Source organism: Octodon degus, unplaced genomic scaffold (assembly GCF_000260255.1).
Source record: "Octodon degus isolate 3935 unplaced genomic scaffold, OctDeg1.0 scaffold00080, whole genome shotgun sequence".
In the NCBI taxonomy this organism is placed as follows: domain Eukaryota; kingdom Metazoa; phylum Chordata; class Mammalia; order Rodentia; family Octodontidae; genus Octodon; species Octodon degus.
Window position 1 is genome coordinate 2,193,311 of NW_004524656.1, and position 15,161 is coordinate 2,208,471.

Below are 15,161 nucleotides of genomic sequence, written 5' to 3' on the forward strand. Positions count from 1 at the left end.
CTGAGCTATTTGGCCAGCCCTTACCTTCTACTTTTGAAGCTGGCCTCAATTTCCCTGCCATTACCTTGCTCCTCCCCTCAGATCTGTGCCACCCACATGTACACCTGCAGCCCTCGGGTGGCTGGCGAGCATGCACTGTGGAGGGAAGGACATGTCTCTAGCCCCTAGCTCGTCAGTGCATGCGAGGCAAGCTCAGTCAGTGTACAATGGGAGCCATAAGTGGCCTAGTCCTGTTGAGCTGCTTTAGAAACAAAGACACGAAGCACTGAGCACTGCACGTGGTGGGGGCAGTCGGCGCTCCGCAGCCAGGGCTTCCGTGTCTTCCTTTCAGCCCTATGCAGATGAAAAACATCAGAAAACAAAATGCCTCCACACAGAACACCTGCAGACTGCTTTCTTCTCGTTAGTCCCTAAAGCATCGCAGCTATTTATGCAGCTTTTATATTCCATTAGGAATCACACATGACCGAGAGATGACTTTACTATGTAGACGGATAGGTGTACGTTCTTTGCAAATACTGCCACTTGACATAAGGGACGTGAGCCCCCGCAGATTGCGGCATGCACGGGGTGTCCCAAGAGCAGACTGTGCCGTGCACTCATCAAGCACTGCCCCCATCCTAACCCAGGGTCAGTGAACGAGTCACCCTATCCGGGCCAGTGCTTCTCTCTTGGGCACCTGTTTTCATCAGGAACTGCATGAGGCAAGCCCACCACCTTCGTACAGGAAACTCCATACGTTGAGATTCCATTCACATGAAAGAGCTACTGAATTCCCTTCTGGTCTCCCAACCCACTTTAAGGCCGAGAGGTAGCTCCTACCTAATCCAGCGGCAATGTACTAAAATGATGTCTTTAAGGACTTGCAAAATATGGGAACACTCTGAGTACAGAACGGAGTACCATTCCTCTGCAACCAAGATGCTGGGCACCAAGCAGACACTCAATAAATATTTATTGAATGAATAAAACAAAATGGAATCAAGTGGCATCTGTGCAAATGTCAGAATGTATGGAGCATGTGGCTTTACAGAAATAGCACTCGTGTTACCGCTTTTCCAGACACCAGGATTTGGGAGGCAGAAATGAATTTAATCGAATCAGCTATCACGGCAGACAGGGTGAGAGGAGAACTTCAGGCCATGGCTTCTGGTTTCTGCCACCTCTCCAGGGAAGATGTATTGTCTGCCTAAGGAGGTTCTTCAGTCTGCTGAGCTATCTGGTCAGAGATAAGTCAATTTGGCACACGGAGTCCTTTGCCTAATCAAGGAGTAAGCAGAGATGAAAAGTTATCCCTATGTTTGAAAGGAAACATTTTTTGGTGAGTGATTTTTTTTTTTTTTCTTTTTTCCGATACTGGGGATTGAACTGAGGACCTTACACCTGCCAAGCAGGAACTTATTCTACTGAGCTATCTCTCTGGCCCAATGAGTGACTGTTTTTTTGAAACAGGGTCTTACTATGTAGTTCGGGCTGGCGTCAAACTCACTGCTCTCCAGTCTCATCCTCCCAAATCCTGGGATTACAGGTGTGCACCACCACACCCGGCTACAGGAGGACTTTTTGAAAGACAGATCGTTGTGTTCCTTGAGTATAGACAAGTCAGGCAGCCAGTTGACATGTCTTGAATATCAGAGGGGAGCAGCAGTGAGGCGGGGGAATGGAAAGGGTACCGACCAAAGTCCCCGTGGCTCATCACAGGTACTTGATGTATAATGTAGTCTCAGAGACAAATATTATCACCCCCACCTTATGATAGAGAAACTGAATTTTGATAGTTACATGATTGCAAATGGCTTTGTGTATGTGTGTGTTAATGTGTTACTGGGGATTGAACCCAGGGCCTTTGCACTGAGCTGCATCCCTGTCCTTCTGGGGTTTTGTTTTTTTTTTTTTTTTTGGTTTTTTTTTAATTTAAATTTTTTTTTTTTTTTTTTTTTTTTTTTTTTTTTTTGCCTTTTTGAGACAAGAGTCTCACTGTGCAGTTCAGGCTGGGCTTGAGCTCACTTTGTAGCCCAGGCTAGTCTCAAACTTGCACTGATCCTCCAGCCTCAGTTCCACGAGTGGTAGGATTACAGGTGTGCACCACCACGTCTGGCTCTACTTTTCATTTATCAATTTTGCTAAATTGCCCAGGCTGGGCTTGAATTGGTGATCCTGGCACGTCAGCCTGCTAGAGTGTATGCCTGCACCACGCCCAACTTAAGGGAACATTCTTGAGGGTGCAGCTGCCACCTTAGGTCCTCCTGCCTCTTCCACACCCATACACTTGCCTGTGGCCCTGCTCATTTGGCCTAAGCCCACACCTAAAGCTCCCTGGCCCCTGCCTGCCCTGTGGTTATATTTTACTTTATTCCTATTGAAAGTGCTCTGCTGTATCTACTGTCTTCCTTCCTGAGAATTTTTCCGTTTAATCACTCCCACATCCTCAGTCTCAAGCTCCCTCTGGCTAAATCACTCCAGTTCAACACTTCACTGACACTACTTGCCCTAAACTCCCTCTCTAATAGTCACTGGATAATAATGATTAATATTTACTGAGTGTTTAGATGCTGATCTAAATATTGTAAGATCCCAACTTATAGCTATGGCTCAGTGTAAAACAATAAATAGCCTAAGGTCACCGAGTAAATCGCGGTGCGAAGTCAGACCACTCCTCTATCTGAGGAGCAGAGTGTCATTAAACGCTCTCCTAGCCTCTCAGCAGCTCTCTGTACAGATGGCCCTTTGCTCTCCACTCTGCCTTGACTTTGTATGTTTTCGGATTTTCTTCTGCTCCAGTTCTCCCTCCTCAGCTTCCCTCTGTGCCGCCCCCTTCTCCCTTGGCCCTGTCATCGCTGGCATTCCCAGGCACCTGCCCCATCTTTCTCTTCACACTCTGTTCTCTGTAGGAGCCCTCAGTCCTGCCCCAATGATGTCTTCATATTTCGGGCCCATGGAGTTTCTTTCTCTCAGCCACTAGGTTTCCACTACTCACGCCCTACTGGACATCTCCACCTAAATGTTCCGCTTGCACTCTACCTCATGGTACAAAGCCTAAGCGCATCCTTTTTCCCTCCTAAGTTCCCCCTCTCCTGCTTCTCTGGTTAATGGCATGCCATCCATCCCGTACCTCAAACCAGAGGTTGTCTCTTGCATCTGATCATCTAGTACTTCCTGTCCGTGCTGCACCTGCCATTTCTCTGACATGGTTCTGTTTCCTCTGTGCTAACCCATGGTCACCTCTCACTGGTGGCCACCAGGTTTCCTAACAGAGCCCCGGCTTCCAGTTTTGCTCTTTCCAGTGTGTTCCCCAGGAATGCAATCACCACCCCTGTCTCTGTTTCAAACACAGAAGAACCCCCCCCCCCCGTTTCCCTCAGAATAAAGCTCCTAACGGTAACACAGCTAAGATGCTGGGACCAGCTAATTTCTGGCTCTTCCCTGGATTTCCATATCCATCCCACTTCTCTGCATCCTTCCGCTGCATTCGTTTTCTTTCCCTGTCTTGAACATGCCAGCTTTCCTTACAAGTGAACATGCAGCTTTCTCTTTAGGAACACCTCCCCTCTGCCAATATCTCTACCCACTTTTCCCATCTCAGCTGAAATCCACTAGCCTGTGTTCTTAGTCTTCATGCTGATTTCCCAGTTAGGCTGTCTCAGCATACCCACGTGTATCTTCCCCCAGCATCCACTATGCTTATAATTAATTACTCATTAAACATTTATCTTCATCCTCATTGTATGTATCAATGAGCCTGTTATTTTCAGTGCCAAGAACAGAATGGGGCACTGGAACGACACAGCCTCACTCAAGCGCTGCCTCCACTGTGAAACCTCCCTGGGTTCTCCCTGTCCTTTCCATAGTCTGTGACCGTTGGGTTTTCATTCTGCCTGGGTACTTAGTATTTATCTGCTTTTCTTGTCATGAGCATGAAAGATCAGGTCTTCACTGTACATGCTTTATCTCTTAGGATCATGCCAGTGGTGCTTTATTAATTTAAAGAGGAAAGAGCTCAAATCTTGTACACTCCGAGACTTTTGACCTAAGAGCACTGGATTATAGAATGAGATTGTATCCTGAAAAATTGCTAGGGATGAGTCACTCACTGCTTATGGAGATAAGCAGAAATGCTGAGCCTCTGCAGTACAAGTTTTTATCTGATGGCCACAATGTGGAAATAACCAGAAGTTAGACAGCATTCTTGACCTCTCCGCCAACCTCATGCCATTCCTCTCCAAGGTACTGAGCACTGGCAACAGAGAATGAAACCCCATCTCCATTGCTCCACATGCGCCTTGCGGCCTTGGACCACAATGCCTTCATCTGGCAGCTCTGTTCTGGTTCCTATCTTTCCTCCTCTCTCACATACTACTCCGTATCGCTCGCTATCAGTTATTATTCTTGAACTAAAATTAACCACATTACATCTACTGAATCGTTAAGGACTTCCTGTGACCTACGGGCTAACAATCCAATATGCTCCATGATGGCACCCAAATCATTGTTGTGGGCTCAACCCCATCATTTCTCCCTAATTCTCCTATATTCCACAATCCTAGACCTTCCCTTCCTGAGTCATTTCCCTTCTTGTCTGTACTTTTCAGTATCAATAACAAATATGTTTCACTCCAACCAGAGACTCTCAGATATGTTTGGTTGTTTATAGAGTTTATTTTCTTTTACTGGTTTCAGAGGAGACAGGGCAATGTCCTTTGCATTACCTCTGGCATTTACCACATCTTAGCCCCTCAATAAATGTTGAATAACTACAGCAATGAAGCCCAAGTCTGTATGAGTCATGCTGGTGGCTCAGGTCTTCCATGTAACTTTTCATTTCCTTCCTTAACTACTAGCAGACTGTACACTTAGCCTGTCTCCTTGTGACAAGTTGTTCTTGTTAAAGAAGAGCCATGCTACACTGATTTTTCTGTTATCCACATGTTGCCGAGTTATCCACTGTTACTTCTGTTGTGCGTTTATCATATGCAAAGTGACTACAAATGAAGCAGTTCAGTGTGCTAAAAATAAGATTTTTAAGTACAGTCCAAGGGCAAATAAAGAAATGAAGATGTATGCGCCTGTCTACTATCCATGCGATTGCTCTAAGTTTCACTTGGCTGGTAATGAATGCTGCTCTAATTCTCTGTCCAGCCTCTTAAGTGCAAATAACTGATGATTGTCAAAACATTTGAAATAACTGTGACCTTCATATGTGCAGTGAATAAAAAGGCACAGAAAAAAAATAATTGGCCTTCCTAAAAAGGGTAAAAGTTCAATCCTGAATGGCTTAAGACAAAATGAGTTTAGATAACGTTTGCTAGAAAACAGGAAGCTAGAAAAAAAAAGTGGGAAAAGGGAAGCCATAAACGGAAGTGCTGACCCAGAAGGGACAGAGGGTAAAAGGAAGATCATTTATCTCCAAAATTTTTTTGTTATTGTCGTCATCATCGTTTGTTTGTTTATGACAGGGCTAAAAGAGTGAGACTTGAGCCCATTCTAATTCTGCAAGACAAGCGCGTCTGATGAGAGAGGGGAGTGATTATTCCCCGTACTGGAGCTGCTTTCCCGGAAGCTTCTTGATGAAAACTGCATCTTAAAATACTCATTCAGTGATGAGGAGTTATTTCAAGGGGTGAATCAGGGCTGTGGCTGCAGGGAGCTGTCAGTGTGAGCCGGCTGCCTCACCCGCAGGCTGCACTGAGCCAGATGAACAGTGCGCCAGTGAGCGGCCCCACAGGCCTCGCTGGACATCTTGGGCCCAGCCTGGTGGTACACTGGAAGCCATCAGTGACTAGAAAATCTGCGATAATTGCCAAGACAGAAAGTTGGGATTAGAACACAGTGGGAAAGCCACAGGGAACCTTTTTCTTTCTCTTTGTAACCCCCACCTACCAGGAAAATTGCCTTCCTTTGGCCCAGCCATGATCAACTCTTTGCAATTTTCTCTCTTCTCTGTATCTGTTGACAAAGGTCCTCATTGACTGCTGGGCCTCCAGCCCTTTTCCCAAAGCTTCTGAAGTACAAATCTTAAGAAAGATATTATATCTCAGCTGCCCAATTCAGCTGTCCCTTTCTCCTGTGATTCAATCAAGTTCCTTATCAAATGTTACCTCCTCTAAGATAGCTTATCCAATTCCCCTAGGCAGTAAGATACCACTTTGGAATTCACAGTCCTATTTATAATCCCATTATCACAGTCTAGTCATTATTATAATAATCTGTTGAAACATCCTTGAGTGCCTGGAAGGCAGGAACTCCAGGGCTACTCAACCCATATTTGCGAAATTAATGGATGGATGAATGCAGTTCGGAATGGAGGAGGATTGTGGGAAGTAGGTTTTGTCTGTCAGCATCCATTAAGAAATCAAACAAACATGTTGCGCAGCAGGACTTGCCAATGGAGAAGCTGGATGCAGGCCGAGCTCGGGTGCAAGGTACCTCAACCACATAAACAAGCAAACTGGACGGCTGGGGTTTGTTTCTAGTGACTTATCGCTGACATCCTTGTTGATGTTAAGGGTTCTCCTGCCTTCTCATAGTCAATACCCTCATCCAGCCCCTGCTTGACATCCTTCCCCGAAGCATTTATTAAACCAGGCACCAGGGAGAGCTCCAGGAATAATGGAGCTTAGAGAGAGCACTTAGCATTGGTGATGCTTTGAATTAAAATTTAATTGGGGCTTGAGATGGAGGGAGCGGGAAGCTGTAAGATTGGTCTCGGGAGCAAAGAAGGACACTTCACTCCCTGTATCTATCTGTACTTTTCCTGCATGTCTTGTTTGTCACAAGAGCTTTGGGTCTTTAAAGAGAGGAAACCCAGTCACATAACCAGGGTCACAAGGCCCAAGGTAGCAGGCCTTTACTCTCAGACTTGAAAAGGCTTTCAAAGCCTTTCTGTCTGATTATTGTTTGTGCATGCTGATGAATGAACTGTAATAACACAGGAATTTTTCTTTCCTTTTTGTTAGTACTGGGAACTGAACCTAGGGCCTTTGCACTGAGCTACATTCTCAGTACTTTTTATTAAATTTTAAATTGTGAGACAGGGTCTGACTAAGTGGATACATTGCTCAGGGTGAGCCTACAGCTCTCCTACCTCAGCCTCCCAGAGTGTTGGGGTTATTAGGTGTGTGCCAACCCCAAGCAGGAATTTCAGTATCTCTCACTGAGAGATTAAAAACATTTCACTGGAAAAAGGAAGAGAAGGCGGGATTCTGTCACTATTTGAACAGGAAGTGTCACTTTGTGAAAATATACGTAAAAAAAAAATTTCAACTTTAAAAAACAATTCATACTAGAAAAACAGTCTAACTTTGCAGCTCTGAACAGCTGATACCTGCTGAACAGAGTCTGCGCGTCTGCCAAGTGCCTTCCGCTAAGCACAGGAAGTGCCAGAGGAATCCTGTCATGGTGAAGCTATCGCTACACGTGTGCCCCTCACAGGATGCCAGTTTACATGAGCTTGTTCGCTTGTCCTCGGGCTCACTCAGAAGATGGAAAGACAAACCATGACTTCACCTCCACCGCAAACTCAGGAAACCAATGGTGCCACAGCAGGGCTTTACAAGTTGTATTTTACAAGCTGCAGGAAATATCACGGGAGAACACAGCCTTTCTTAAGGAGAGATGAAGTCTCCCTGAGGGCAAAATTTGTAAGTCTTAAGCAGAAAACAGAATCCCTGAAATGTATAGGGCCTGAGCAAGAGTGTGCGGGGAGATCCACGCACCCCATATCAGTGACAACAAACCTTTTAGAGCTTTCAGTGATACGAACAGCCTACTACAGCACAGAGGCAGGTTCGCCACCGCTGCCCTATATCTAAGTGTTTGAAGGCAGTCATCCACTAAACCACCTAGTGAATAAAATACGTCTTCGCCTCCCACTCTCATAATGGCTCGGTAAGAATGCTCAGCCTCTTTGGCATCCAGTGCCAGCAGTGGCAGCGGCAGCAGCAGGGAGAACCAGCAGCTTTTGGTCCCTGACCTCTCCACTGGTGGCCTGCTTGTCTGCTTTATGTACCTCTCCACTGGTGGCCTGCTTGTCTGCTTTATGTGCTCCCCAGGTTCCTCTGGGTGGCAGGCGGGGCCTCACTATGTATGTGGACACTCTAGGGGCATGTCCCAAGTCTATCCACACCCCCACAGTGGCTGCTCCTTGGTCATTCTCTGGGTGGGCTTATTGTTTGGGGAAGCAGATTCCTAGCTATTTGAGTTTCTAATGTCCACAGCATGGTGTGTATGTGTTTGTGTTTGGGGTGTGTGTGTGTGTGTGTGTGTGTGTGTGTTACATGTTAGTAGTAGCAGTAGTAGGTGGAAACAGGCTCCAGAGAGACATGTATCCTTGGAGCTATGGACTCTTTATTGAGCCAGGCCGGAGGGCACATGGCTGTAGTCCCAGCCACTTGGGAAGCTAAGGCAAAAGGATTGCCTGAGCCTGGGAGTTCAAAGTCAGGCTGAGCAGCTTAGCAAAACCCTCCCTGAAAAACAAAATTAACTAAGACTCTTCAGTATGTACTAAAGGTTGGGACTATAAGAAGAACAGAAAGTCAAGGGCAGGGCTGGGCACCAGCACTTCATAGGTGAGTGTGAGAACAAGAATGAAATGAATTAGGAGCTGGCCACAGTAAACTTCCTCTACTGTACAGGCCAGGGCTGGCTGTGGTCTCCTGCAGAACAGCTAGGGGGAGATGGAGTGATAAGTTCACCACAAAGGAGGGGGAGGCTGTAGGGACACACGCCTAGACCGAGGGTGCATTGTGACATTTGTATCACGATGAGATGGGCTCTGATGTGCCATGGCACAGTGTGGGCAATAGCTGGGTATCATCGACACTGGGCATTTGGCTTAGGGCGGGCATGTCTGGGAGAATCTGGAGATTGGCCTGCAACACAGCGATGTGCATGGAAAACAGCACGGATGGCGTTCAGTTCATCTGGCTGCAGAGAAGCTGGCTACTGCTGACCTGTGGTGGTGGTGGGATGCAGGGTGACATCACCCAGGCCCCGGGACATACATGCTCACATGAAGCCTTCCAGACTTCCTGCCTGTCCTCCATGATGACCGACTGCAGCCACTTACAGCAGGGCCTCAGCTGCAAGATCCTCCCGTCAGCTGCAGCAGCCCACCCTCCCCACTGACTGGGTTTTTCATCTGTGGAGGACAAGGAGAGATATGTAGGCCCTATCTTTTCAACATTTTGTTCTGGACTTTTCTAAGCATATATAAAAATAAGTACAGAACAATAAATTCTTTTACCCACCACTCAGCAGCAACAATTTCAATGAATATTTTATCAAATTGCTTACACAGTCTTCAACTTTTTCTCAGCAATATTTTAAGCAAACTTCCACCATCCTACCCCCAAATACTCAAAATGATTTTTTTTTCTAGAAAACCTGAAAAACAACCTAGACATCAGCTGATAATGTCTATTTTCTAACATAATCACTCCTTAGTATCATCAGATTTAGTCCACAGTAGAGACTTCACTTTTCTCTTTCTTTTTAAGACAGAGTGTTTTGGCCTGGTAGGGTGGTGCTCGCCTGTGATCCCAGCACCCCGAAGGCTGGGGCAGAAAGGATTGTTGTGAGTTTGAGGCCAGCCTGGCTTACAAAGTGAGTTCAAGGCCAGCTTGAGCTGCCTGATAAAACCCTGTCTCAAAAAGATAAGTTAATTAATTAATTAACTTAATGAACTTAAAAAAAAAAAAATCCTACCACTTAGTCTGAATGAGGGTCAAACAAAGAATGGTCTTACCTGAGCAGGATGGAAAGGCCTCGTGCAAGGCTAGAGGACCAAGGCATCCTACGCACCTCATCTTAGATGAAACAGAGCTGCAGGTCAGGAAGCTTCAGCCTCTGGAAGCTCAGTCTCTCCCAAAGGAAGCCCCAGGGGGAGGTGTAGACCACTGGGCTCCTGCAGCTATGAGTAGCTCATTCCGCGCTACAAGTCCAGGAGCCACGCTCCAGGAATCAGGTCACTGAGCCACAGTAGACCTGCCATGAAAGTGGTTCCTGGTCTTCTTAGGATTGCCTCTACCTTTCATGGTTTGATCTTTCCACTTCAAGGCCAAACATGAGCAGCATGGGGTGACACAAAGAGCGTGAGCAGGCACTGAGGACTGAGTGCTCTCTGTCCTTTTTTGATGGATTGGCCTTAAGCAAATCTCTCACCAGCCACATTGCTCATGTCTGCAGCGAGAGGGATGGACTCACCAATCCCTAAGACCTCCCAGCTCTGGCAATCATGATCCTGAGCTTGGAAGCCACCAGATAGCTTTTGACAAGCATTGGGAGTCCACAGATACCACCCTTTCTTTAAAAATTACTTATGGAGGGAGGCTTTCTTTTATTTTGGAACCACCAGATCCCATCACAGTATGAAGCATATAATAAGTTCTTACACATGTTGCTGGATAAGTTTCCAATCTAACAACCACACCATTAACCAGGAGCCAGACACGGGGCTAGCCTTGAGGTCACAGAATATCCCAGGAAAGGCTCTTAAGTAGGGAGTTGCTCAGTGCAAATGGAAAGTTCTCTAAAGTAAGACAAGTGTTGAGGGATCTCAAAAGCTCAGATGAAGACATGGCCCTAGCAGTTGCAATCCATGGCTTTCCTGTTCCTCAGTGTGAATCCTGGAGACAGCCATGCCTGACTCCTGATCTCTCCAACTGCTCCAGAGCACCACTGTAGGTAGGGCACACTGAGCCAGCCACTGAGACCAGGAGTGGTGACGCATGCCTGTAATCCCAGAGCTGGGGAGGTTGAAAATAGGATCACTATGAGTCCGAGCTGCATAGTGAGACCCTGTACATTAAAAATTAAAAAAAAAAACAAAACAAAGAAAGCAACATTATAAAAAGTTGGTCCTGGGGGTGGAGGAGGGTGTCTAAAAGATGTCTGTACCAATTCACAAGGGGGTGTACCTGAGCATCTTCTAACTGGTTCTCAGAATCCTTCCCAAGGTTCATGTTCCTTGGAGCAAGCTCACGGGAGGGATGCAGACTGCTACATGTTCTGGTCCTTGGTTAACCCCTTTATCCTACATCCTGCTGAGTGTGAAGCACATATACCGCTAGGACAACTACACAGATCTACTGCAACATAGGGTGAAGCTGCAGGGAGGTCAGCATGACCATTCAGAGCCTCTTTCGGCCCTGAGGTGGGTTAAGGATTTGAGTCCACAAGAACCAGTCAGGCTTTGAATTCTGCGCCAGAATAAAGCTCTTCACTGCCAAGCCTGCATCTGAAAATGGCCTTTTGCACTAGCTAGAGACAAAGATAAACACACCGCCTCAAGAGAAGACTTCCAGGAAGCTTTTCAATAAAACAGAACTCAAACCCCTCCCAAAACACCAACCACATTCTGTGATCTGCAGAACAACAGCATCCCTGCCTTTTCCTCCCAATCATGCATCTGGAAGCCACATAGAGCTTCTGGTCCACAATGGCTTACTGGGATCCTGTGGTGCTAATGGGTTACTGTACATAATAATCCCTTCCTTGGGTCAGGCAGTCCCTGAAGAAGACGTTACCACAGTGTAATTTTAGAACTGACGGAATCTTGGAGATTATCAGGTCTACCCCTCCGGTTTCAGGCACAACTTCCTTCCTTCCTCTGAACCTTTCCAGTGACCCTTGGAGCATGCAGCAAATTCTCCACAGTAAGCAAAGACACGATGTCTTCAGGATCGGAGGAGTCTGCAGTGCTCGCTAACTACAGCCAGCACTAGCTCGCTGCTGCAGACTGGAGTCGGAAGCTTCTGTGGGGCTCTGCACATGTGGCGGAATAAATAAATAAATAGTTGTGCCCAGATATCAGGGGAAGCGCTACCAGCAGACACATGTGTGCAGCAGGAGTTGCCAGCAGGATGTAGCTTGAAATGAGACCCACATGGCCCCAGCAGTGGACAATTAAAGCTCAGAAGACTGCAGAGGAAGAGCTGGAGGGGAGGAAAATAACCCAACAACTTGTTAACAATTAGCAATCTAAATTCTTCTTTTAAAAATAAGTCCCACTACCAGTGAACAAGAGGAGGATATCTGGCTAGGAAATCGTCAACTCGGCGCCACTCTGAAAGATCCCTTCTGCCAGAAGCTTGAATCACTGCATGAATGTACAGCTAACCATTCTTCTCACGTGAACATCAAGGAAGGTAGAATATTGTCCCTCTGTGACAGAGCAGGAGACAAATCATGGCAGAGGTTCCGCTTTCCTTTGTTTCACCCTACTAGTAATCACTGGACTATATAGTTAGAAATCCCTTAGGAGTATAACTTTCATTTATCAAAGGGGTTGTTAGCACACTGGATACACAGTCCCAAAATGCCTACACTTTGACAAGGAGTTGTAGTTAAGAATCCATATTTGCACAAAGGAATGCTGGATGTATACCCAAGAAGCCAGCAGTAGTGGTTTCTTGTGGCAGGGTTGGCCACAAGAGTGGAGTGGATGAACATAGGGCTAGGAGGGAACTTCTGTCTATCAGTGTGGGGATTTGCCCTTAAGAACGTAACCTAATGGGGCCAGGGAGATGGCTCAGTAGAATAAGCGCTTGCCTGACAAGTGCAAGGGTCTGAGTTCAATCCCTGGTTCCGCAAAAAAAAAAAAAAAAAAAAAAAGAATGTAACCTACTGAGTCATTGAGTTAAGTGCAAAAATATTTTTTGATCCCCACTCTTGCTTCTAAGAAGGCTCCATTTCAAAAATGGAGTGTAGCGGCTCCTGCACTACCTAGAGGTGAGGCGTCGAGAGGCAGCATTCAATTACTCTCCCACCTCTAGAACGGCGGGCCCACTCTCTTGAGGGAGTGCTCACATTCACCCCAAATTCCATGGGCAAGACTGGCACCAAGTTCTCTGAATTCTCACCTCTTGCCAAAACTGGTGTCTGGTTACCTTGGCAGTGGTGGATGACCATTTGCATACAATCATGTGTAAGGAGGGTGACAGACTCCAATTACCAGCTTCAACTGTTTCCTTTTCTCTTTTGTTGAGCTATGTTTTTTTTTTTTTTTTTTTTTTTTTTTGCGGAACCAGGGATTAAACTCAGGCCCTTGCGCTTGCCAGGGAAGCGCTTACTCCACCGAGCCATCTCCCCGGCCCCGAGCTATGCTTCTGAGAGCAACCAGAGCAACTCTGTATTAAGCTTGAGCTAAGTGTGGTGGTACAAAATAATCCTAGAGCTACTGGAAGAGGAGGCAAGAAGACTGCAAGTGTGAGTGCAATCTGGGCAGCTTAGTGGCTTAGTGAGATGCTCTCAAAATAAAAAATAATTTAAAAAGGAATGAGGATGCATCTCCATGCAAAAGCCCTGGGTTAAATCCCCAGTCCTTCAAGCAAACAAATAAACAAAAGCATCGCAAGTGTCTACCCCTCTTCACGTCACATCCTGCACAAGACAGTGGCCATGCCTGTGTGGTCCTGGGTTGCTGTGGCCTCTCCCTGGCGTGTCTGTCCCTCTATCTGGTGCTTTCCTATTGACACCGTAAGACCCAATGGCACTATCGCCATGAGGAAGCCGGCTCAGGCTGGCCCTGGCCCTCTGTGACATGCGGCCAGCCTGCTGTCTGTGCTCTGTCACTCTCCGTGCTCCTCCGTCACAGGGGTTCCCAGCTTTGCAAGGCAATGCTCTGCTTCCTGCTGTGCCCCAGGTGACAGAAGTTCTGCTTGCTGCCCCTATGCCCGGCAGTGTGGAGCCAGCACTGGTGCCTGCTGAGTGCCAGTGACCATTAGCACCTAGGCCGTACCTTGTGCCCTGCTCTCTGTGCTCCACCCGTAGTTCATCCACTACTACCTTGCCAATTCACTAGGTAGTAGGTGCCCCTTACAGCTTGGACAGTGACATAAATCCCAAAGCTATTAAGTAGCACAGCTAGTCTTTAAATCCAGGTAGTCTGCCTCTAGAGTCCAGGCTTTGAAACACTGTGTAGTAAAGTAACAATATCTATAAATAAAGAAAATAACTAAAAATCAAACTCCCTTCGCTAAGACCAAGGTCCTCCAAGTACCAGCATCTAAAATCCCCACACCACAGCCACACTGATAATCTGGGATCCCCCACCCCCACCCACTCTCAAAAGGCCCCTCAGTTCTCCATGGCACTGCACGGACTGCGTAGAACAAGTCATCCAGAAGCCCCAGAAAATCCGCTCTGTTTCCCAGAGGCACCCCTGAGGCCACCCGACATCCTTCCTGTTACACTGAAACTTGAGACGTTGAGGTTTCCTGGTGATCCAGCTCCAAAACGCAGCACATATGGAAAGAGGGAGGATGCACCACCGCGTCTCCATGCCCGAGGCAGGGGCTTCTGCTCTCTCCTCTTCAGAGCGCTTTTTCGGAACTGGGCTGCAGCATGTTTGGGGACACAGCCTGGTCTGCAGTCCCTGCCCTGGCCCACCAGTGATGGCGGAGCCGCTGAGCCCTGCACCTCCTCCAGGGTGAGGCTGAGCCTGTCTCTCATTATTGCCTGATGGTCCAGATAGCTAACACAAATGGGCAGTTTGAAATGCTTCCCCGGAGGCTGGCTCACCACTGGCTGCTCCAAACCTGCTCAGAGATGCTCTCAGGAAAGGAGAGTCTGCCTGTGGCCTTTTGCTGGCGAGCAATCAGGATATGAGAAAGAATCAGCACAACACGATACTGAGAGATGGGAGAATGATTCTCCAGGGGACTGCGGTGGACAAGACCCAGGGTTAGAGACAAAGGCTAAACGCTGGCTGTGGCTTTGCTGTTCCCTAACTTAAGAGACTAAGTTATTCACCGGTATGTGAGTCACCCTGACAAAGGAAATTAATAGCTTCCTTATGCAAGGAAGAAATAAAGCTTTAGGGACAAAGGGCTTTATAATTTAAAAAGGGGGTTGCAATGGCTGGTTAATTGTCACAAATAACAAGAATTAATTAATTAATTAATTAATTTACTTATTGTCTTTTTGAGACAGGGTCTTGCTGTGCAGTTCAGGCTGGGCTTGAGCTCACTTTGTAGCCTAGGCTGGTCTCAAACTTGCAACGATCCTCCTTCTGCCTCCTTTGTTGGGGTTATAGGCATGTGCCACCATGCCTCGCTTCTTTTTTAATTATAGATTTTTGTATACTTCTTAAACTTATAGAATTATGATCTCTAGAGGATGAGTTCAGGGATTGTATTTGTAGAAATTTCCTAGACATTTCCAAA

At 46.8% G+C, this 15,161-nt stretch overlaps 1 protein-coding gene across 4 annotated transcripts in view; it reads right to left on the minus strand.

The window, feature by feature from the left end:
- The window catches only part of Ubash3b (ubiquitin associated and SH3 domain containing B), a 153,181-nt gene that overhangs the window by 82,257 nt on the left and 55,763 nt on the right, over positions 1-15,161 (minus strand). The gene's annotated exons all lie outside the window — the stretch shown is intronic.